This window comes from Triticum aestivum, chromosome 7A (genome assembly GCF_018294505.1).
Source record: "Triticum aestivum cultivar Chinese Spring chromosome 7A, IWGSC CS RefSeq v2.1, whole genome shotgun sequence".
In the NCBI taxonomy this organism is placed as follows: Eukaryota; Viridiplantae; Streptophyta; class Magnoliopsida; order Poales; family Poaceae; genus Triticum; species Triticum aestivum.
In genome coordinates this window covers 385,304,479-385,313,376 of record NC_057812.1, presented here as the reverse complement: position 1 = coordinate 385,313,376, position 8,898 = coordinate 385,304,479, and positions in this window count along the sequence as shown.

Below are 8,898 nucleotides of genomic sequence, written 5' to 3'. Positions count from 1 at the left end.
GAATCCCTTAGTCCTTGTGTTGCTCCTATCATTTTAGTGCCGAAAAAGGATGGTACGTCGCGTATGTGTTGATTGTAGAGGCATTAATAATATTACTATTCATTATCGTCATCCTGATCCTAGGCTAGACGACATGCTTGATGAATTGAGTGGCTCTACAATATTCTCCAAAGTTGATTTGTGTAGTGGATACCATCAAGTTCATATGAAATTGGGAGATGAATGGAAAACAACATTTAAAACTAAGTTTGGATTATATGAGTGGTTAGTCATGCCTTCTGGGTTAACTAATGCACCTAGTACTTTCATGAGATTAATGAACGAAGTTTTACGTGCTTTCATTGGACGATTTGTGGTAGTCTATTTTGATGATATACTGATTTATAGCAGATCTTTGGAGGAACATTTGGAACATTTACGTGCTGTTTTTATTGCTCTACGTGATGCACATTAGTTTGGTAACCTTGGGAAGTGCACCTTCTGCACCTACCGAGTATCTTTTCTTGGCTATTGTAACACCCCGGATATGACTTTCCCAATTTGTACTCCAACTTTTGCCGTTTCCGGCTTTAAGTTATTTTATTTTCTCGGGTTCGGGTCTTTGTCTCCGTGTGTTTTTTATCGTTGTCATGCGTCTCATATCATGACACCATGTGCATTGCATTTGCATATGTGTTCATCTCATGCATTCGAGCTTTTTCCCCGTCGTCCGTTTTGCATTCCGGCGTTCCGTTCTCCTCCGGTGGTCATTTCTACCTTTCTTTTGTGTGTGGGGATTAAACATTTCCGGATTGGAATGAGACTTGCCAAGCGGCCTTAGCTTACTACTGGTAGACCGCCTGTCAAGTTTTGTATCATTTGGACTTCGTTTGATACTCCAATGGTTAACCGAGGGACCGAAAAGGCCTCGTGTGTGTTGCAGCCCAACACCCCTCCAATTTGGCCCAAAACCCACCTAAACCCTCTCCATCATCTAGAGCGTTTGATCAGGATCGTGTGGCCGAAAACCGCACCTCATTTGGAATTTCCTAACTCGCTCTATGCCTATATAAAGATCCCTTCCCCGAAATTTCGGATCTCTTCCCCGAAACCCTAGCCTCCTTCTTCCTCGGCGCCGGACGTGTCCGTTTCCACCGCCCCGCCGCCGCGTGGCACGCCTCCATTGGCCCCGCGCCTCAGCCCCACTTCGTCGCCGCCGCCAGCCCGTGAGGCCCGAGACGAGCCCTCCCGGCCCACGCGCGCCTCGCACCTCCCCCGAGCCGTAGCGCCCCGCCCGCCGCCTCCTTCTCCAACTCCCGCGGCCGAGCCACCGCGCCGCACCGCGCTGCTCGCGGCGGCCGTCACGCTCCTTGTCGGCCGGCCCGCGCCTCCTCTTCCGCGCCTCCCCCACCGCCACTCCGGCTCCCCGCCGGCCGGATCCGGCGAGATCCGGCCCGGGAGCGCCTCACCGCCTCCTCCACGCCGAACTCTGGCGACTCCGAGCTCCGTCCGGCGAACTTCATTTTGCGTGCGCCCAGATCTGGATTCGGTTGCTACAGTAAACCCTAGGGTTGACCCTGTTAATTCCCAAGTCTGCATATTATTTTGCATTCTTATTCATGCCGTAACTCCGCATCCGTAGATCCGTTTTGGGCATATAGCATATAAAAATGTTCGCCTCAGAGAGCACATCATTTCATTCCATTGCATCATTTTCATTTGAGTTCATCTTGATGCCCGAAATGCTGTTAGAAGAGGGCAACTTGGGATAATTGTCAGATCTGCTACTCCATTTAGATATTTGTCATTTTTCCCATGTTTATTGTGTGCATGATATGCCCATGAGTTATACATATGTTTTGTTAAGGGTATTGCCATCTTTCCATAGGTGCAAACCATGTATTTTTGTGATGTGTGTGGTGACTAGCACAAGCTTGCAAAGTGAGGCACTTGGTAATGCTGATTTCAGGGACTTAGCATTTCCACTAAGTCCTTGACCTGTTTATCTCATATGGCCTTATGTTCATGTTGTTTCCTAGTGATCCGTGCCTCTTTTGAGGATGATCAGTAAGGATGTTTTGTTAATCTTGTAGTGCTCTATGCATCCATGTCTTTCTTTGCAATTATGGAGCACCCTAGTTTGAGTCAATCGAGCTCTACGTTTGCTACTTCGTGAATCTCGGCATATTGTCTACTTGTTAGCGATTTTGCCAATGATGTTGTAGTTGATCCGTGCATTCTATGCTATTGTTCTTGCCATGTCGAGCTTGGATTTTGTGTATTCTTGATGGGTGTATGCTTACCTTGTCACGACTTGCTCCGTAGTGAGTGCATCGAGCTCGTAAACATGCCTACTTGATATCTGTTTTCAGCATGCTCCAGTTTTCACCAAGTCTGAGAACTGATTATGTTTTTGCCATGTTCACATGCTTGCACTTGTATTTTCTGATCCCTTTTGGCTCAAGGTCACTAAGGGACTTTTGTTAAGCTCTTTGAGTAGCTCCATGCCATGCTTTACCTTGCCATGTTCAGCTCCTGTAGCATGTAGTTTTGTTTCTCCGAAGAGTGCTACCTGATCTGAAATTCCAGACAAGTGCTAATTTCACCAAGTCTGAAATCTGCTTGCCATATGCATTTTTGCCATGCTTGTTTGAACCTGTTAATGGATGAATTGGCCGTAGCTCAGTGCTAGACTTTTGTTAAGCATCTTGAATGCAGCCCTGCCATATATTTTTATGCCATGTTTGGGTGCTGTAGCTTGTCCATCTCGTTGCATTTAGACGGCTACTTGCTGTAAATCGCAGACCGGTGTCATATTTGAATTGCTTGCCATTTCCAAACCGTAACTCCGATTCCGACGTTCTGTATATCGTTTTCAAGTGATTTCATCTCATATTTCCAGTGGCACACTTGGATTTCCAAGTTGAGGCCAGGTTCATGCATCCCTTGTCAAATCTTGCAAATGCATCCCGCATCGCATCCCGCATAGCATACCATCATTGCATCATATTGTTTGAGCTTTGCACGTGGTTGATTGTGTTCCGTTTGCTTGTTTGTCTTGTTTGGGTAGAGCCAGGAGATGAGTTCGCTAACGAGGAGCCCATTGAGTTTGCTTTCGAGGATCCAGTCAACTCTGACAACTTTGCAGGCAAGATGATCATACCCTCGAAATCACGACTATCTTTGCTATGCTAGATTGCTTGCTCTTTTGCTATGCCAATGCTACGATGCCTACCACTTGCTTTCAAGCCTCCCAAATTGCCATGTCAAACCTCTAACCCACCATGTCCTAGCAAACCGTTGTTTGGCTATGTTACCGCTTTGCTCAGCCCCTCTTATAGCGTTGCTAGTTGTAGGTGAAGATTGGAGGACGTTCCTTGTTGGAACATTTATTTACCTGTTGGGATATCATTATATTGCCATGTTATCTTAATGCATCTATACACTTGGTAAAGGGTGGAAGGCTCGGCCTCTCGCCTAGTGTTTTGTTCCACTCTTGCCGCCCTAGTTTCCGTCATATCAGTGTTATGTTCCCGGATTTTGCGTTCCTTACGCGATTGGGTTATAATGGGAACCCCTTGATAGTTCACCTTGATTAAAGCTTTTCCAGCAATGCCCAACCTTGGTTTTACCATTTTCCACCTAGCCCTTTTTCCCTTGGGTTTCCGGAGCCCGGGGGTCATCTTATTTTAAACCCCCCCTGGGCCAGTGCTCCTCTGAGTGTTGGTCCGACTGAGCTGCCTGCGGGGCCACCTCGGGGCAACTTGAGGGTTGGTTTTACTCGTAGCTAGTCTCATCTGAGTGTGCCCTGAGAACGAGATATGTGCAGCTCTTATCGGGATTTGTCGGCATATTCGGGCGGTGTTGCTGGTCTTGTTTTAATCTGTCGAAGTGTCTTGAAGAACCGAGATACCGAGTCTGATCGGAACATCTCGGGAGGAGGTCTATTCCTTCGTTGACCGTGAGAGCTTGTCATGGGCTATGTTGGGACTCCCCTGCAGGGATTTGAACTTTCGAAAGCCGTGCCCGCGGTTATGGGCGGATGGGAATTTGTTAATGTCCGGTTGTAGATAACTTGAACCTTAACTTAACTAAAATGAATCAACTGAGTGTGTTACCGTGATGGCCTCTTCTCGGCGGAGTCCAGGAAGTGGACACGGTGTTGGAGTAATGTCTGCGCATGTTGTCCTCTAGTTTCTCGCTCGCGCTTTGCCTCCTCTTCTTGCTCTCTTTTGCGAACAGGATAGCCACCATATTTGCTAGTCGCTTGCTGCAGCTCCACATATTTACCTTGCCATACCTATTCAGCTTAAATAGTCTTGATCGCGAGGGTGCGAGATTGCTGAGTCCCTGTGGCTCACAGATTACTATTACACCAGATGCAGGGCCTGATGATTCCGCTCCAGGTGACGCGCTTGAGCTCAAGTGGGAGTTCGACGAGGACTCTCAACGATACTATGTTTCCTTTCCTGATGATCAGTAGTGGTGCCCAGTTGCGGGTGATCGGGACTGTGTCGCATGTTGGGTTATCTTTTATTTTGGCGCTGTAGTCGGGCCATGAGTGTTTGAATGATGTAATGTTATTTATGTACTTGCTTGACGTGGCGAGTGTAAGCCAACTATGTTATCTCCCCTTTTATTATCTATATATTACATGAGATGTTGTGAAGATTACCTAACTTGCGACATATGCCTTCAATGTGATTATGCGTCTAAGTCGTGCCTCAACACGTGGGAGATATAGTCGCATCGAGGGTGTTACAAGTTGGTATCAGAGCGTTCCCCGACCTTAGGAGCCCCGTTGCTTGATCGTTTTTAGCGGCTGAGTTGTGTCTAGAAAAATGTTTTGAGTCATTTAGGAATTGTATATCGGAGAGTTTAGGAATTCTTTTTACTTCCCAGTCTCCTCATTGCTCTGGTAAGGCATCCTGACGTAGAGTTTTGACTCTTCTCTTCTCAAATTTCACTAAAAAAAACTTAGGATCACGCGGGTATCTTGGAATCGTTCCGATGGTTTTATGACGAGAACATTGTCTTGGTGCCTCCTGTCAGGGGTTTTGTGGAAGTGTCCCGGGGAGTTGAGCTCTGAGGTGTTGTCGTCATAATTTTATCGTTGCAGTTCTGGAATACCTGAGTTTAGTACGACGACATCGAAAATCTCTTTTATGCAGTTCGTTGGTGAGATAACCTCGACGCCACCCAGTACTGGGGCGGGAGTTCGGGAGTATCGCCATAACTTGTATAATGGATGCTTTTCGAAGGTTGAGGTAGATGGTTTCCGAAGTTTTTCTCGGTTATGTGTTGAAGGATGGATACAGCTGGATGTAGGATTTGCTAGATTTGGGTGAGATATTATGCTTCCCCTGTACCCCAACACCTGATTGCATAACCGGAAAGGTTCGGGAGTTTCATAGGTGGGAATTCTAGTAGCTCTAGTTCTTCTTCCACGGATATTTGGTTTGAGATTGGGATTTGTTACCGAGTATTCGTTCTTGATCCGCACCTTGTTGATTTATTTCTCTACCTTAATTCTCGTGGCTTCTCAATTTATGGATATGTGACCATTTCAAGAGGAATGAATTCGTTCATTTTGTTCGGATGTGAAGACTACATGTTGCAATTTTCATTCCGTTGGATTCAGCTTCAATATTGGTCTATCAATGTGCTAATGGTGGTCAACCTCTTCAGGATAGCTCCTCCAACGCGCACGACTCCGAATCCTGATCCGCCACCACCTCCACCTCCTCCGGAGGCATGGCAAGCTGTGATGGCTGCAACCAATGCAAACACACAGTTGATCATGCAAATTCTTCAAGAGCGTAATCAAGGCAACCAAGGGAACCAAGGCAACAATCAGAATCACTTTACTACACTCAACCAGTTCGTTGCTAACGGGCCAAAGACTTTCAGCAATTGTGTTGAGGCAACCGATGCGGACGATTGGCTTGTGGATCTGTGCAAGCATTTCGAGTGCAGTAACGTCAGGCCTGAGGACTTCATCAAGTTCGCTTCCTTCCAACTCAAAGATCAAGCTGCAGAATGGTTCCAGTAGTACAAGGACTCCAGAGGTGGACGTGTTATTACCTGGGATGAATTCCGTCAAGATTTCAGAGCTCACCATATCCCTCAGAGCGTGGTTGAAAGCAAGCGTGAGGAATTCCGCAACCTGAAGCAAGGCTCTTTGTCTGTCTATGACTACAACAAGTTGTTCCAGAAGCTCGCCCGCTTTGCCAAGCAGGATGTACCCGATGAGAAGAGCATGATATACCAGTTCAGGGGTGGTCTCAGAGAAGAAATCCAGCTCGCTCTTGTCCTCTTTGAGCCCTTGAGATACGATGAGTTCTACAACATGGCATTGAAGCAAGAGGCCGCTCAGCTGAGGTGTGATGCTTCCAAGAAGTGAGTCAGAGATGTTACTCTTTCTTCCTCTACTCAAGTGGCCAAGTAGCAGAAGTATTGGCTTCCTCCTCCTCCATTCTGTCAGCCGTATCAGCAGAAGAGCAAAGGTGGCAGTGGTTCTTCCCACCCACCCAACCCTGGCTTTCAGAACAAGACTTTGTCTCAAGCTCCAAGATCGAGTGCTCCGTATCACCATCCGCTTTCAGAGGTCACGTGCAACAAGTGCCAACAGAAGGGTCACTATGCCAACAAGTGTCTCAACCAGAGGCGTCTTCCTCCTCCTCCTCCTGTCAGATCGGCAAGTACAGCTGTGGTCAAGCATAACCCCAAGCATGCCAAGGTCAACTTGATGAATGCAGCTCAGGCAGAGGACTCGTCAGATGTGATTATGGGTAACCTTCCAGTTAACGATATTCCTACAAAAGTACTTTTTGACTCTGGTGCATCGCATTCCTTCATGTCATTCCCATTTGCATCCAAGAACAATTTTAGTACTAAGGCTTTACCTAGAGCTATGCAAGTCGTCTCTCCGGCTAAGCGTCTGAGTTCTAGTATGATGGTTCCGGATATTTCTATCTTGATGGGTGATTTCAAGTTTCTGGCTTCTCCAATGGTTCTTGGTAACTCGGATATTGATCTTATTCTTGGGATGGATTGGCTTTCTAAGCACGAGGCTCAGCTTGATTGTGCAGCCAGACAGATTCAATTGACTCATTCGTCTGAGGATGTAATTGTCTTTGCCACTCGGGATAATACCATCCGTCTGTTTTCTCTCAATAAGAAGGGTGAACTGGATGCTATCTTGCAGATTCCAGTCGTTTGGGAATATCAAGACGTCTTTCCAGAAGAGCTTCCAGGAATGCCTCCGCACCGGCCAGTTGAATTCGTTATCGATCTTGAGCCTGGCACGGAACCTGTGTGCAAGCGTCCTTACAAGCTCGGACCTGAAGAGTTGAAGGAGCTGAAGAAGCAACTTGATATTCAAGAAAGAATGGGTCTCATCCAGCCTAGTTCTTCTCCGTGGGGTTGTGGTGTTCTTTTTGTGAAGAAGGATGGAATGGACCGACTTTGTGTTGATTACCGTCCATTGAACAAGAATACCATCAAGAACAAATACCCACTTCCCAACATCAACGAGCTGTTCGAACAACTCAAAGGTGCCCAAGTATTCTCCAAGCTTGATCTCCGTATGGGTTATCATCAGATTCGAATCCGTGAGCAAGATATTCCCAAGACGGCTTTCAAGACAAGCTATGGTTCATATGAATACACTGTCATGTCTTTTGGCCTTGTCAACGCTCCTCCGACGTTCTCTCGCATGATGAACTTCATCTTCAACGCCTACACCAATGACTTCGTTTTGGTCTATCTCGACAACATTCTGGTTTTCTTGAAGAACAAGGAAGATCATACCAAGCACTTGCGTTTGGTACTCGATAAGCTCAGAGAACACAAGTTCTACACCAAGTTCTCCAAGTGCGAATTTTGGCTCGATGAGGTTCTTTATCTTGGTCATATCATCTCTACCAAGGGCATTGCCGTGAATCCTGAGAAGGTGTCTGCAATTCTGAATTGGGAACCTCCTCAGAATGTGAAGCAACTCCGTAGCTTCCTCGGTCTCGCAAGCTACTGTCGAAGGTTCATTGAAAACTTTTCTAAGATCGCGAAGCCTCTCTCAAATTTTCTCCAGAAGCACGTCAAGTACGTTTGGTCTCCGGAGTGTGACATTGCTTTCAACACTTTGAAAGAGAAATTGATCACTGCTCCAGTTCTGACTCCGCCTGATGAATCCAAGCCGTACGAGGTCTTTTGTGATGCCTCTCTCTAAGGTCTTGGCACAGTGTTGATGCAAGAGAAGAAAGTTGTTGCTTATACCTCTCGCTAGTTGAAGCCAAATGAAAAGAACTACCCCACTCATGATCTCGCGTTGGCGGCAGTTGTGCACGCTCTTTTGACTTGGAGACATCTCTTATTGGGAAGAAAAGTGGACATCTTCACTGACCACAAGAGTCTCAAGTACATCTTCACTTAGCCTAATCTCAACCTCAGGCAAACTCGATGGGTCGAAATGATTCAAGAGTATAATCCGAGTATCGAGTATACTCCAGGCAAGGCCAATGTGATTGCTGACGCATTGAGCAGGAAGGCTTATTGCAACAGTCTGATTCTCAAGCCTTATCAACCCGAGCTTTGTGAAGCTTTCCACAAACTTAATCTTCAAGTTGTTCCTCAAGGTTTCCTCACCAACCTTCAAGTCTCTCCTACCTTGGAAGACCAGATTCGCCAAGCCCAGCTTCTTGATGCTATGGTGAAAAAGGTGAAGATTGGGATTGCCAAGAGTCAACCCAAGTACAAGTGCTACCACCTTAATGACAAGGACACTCTCTTCTTCGAGGATCGTATTGTTGTGCCCAAAGGTGAACTTCGTAAAGTGATCATGAACGAGGCTCACAATTCTCTCCTCTCCATCCACCCTGGGAGCACGAAGATGTATCAGGACCTCAAGCAGGCTTATTGGTG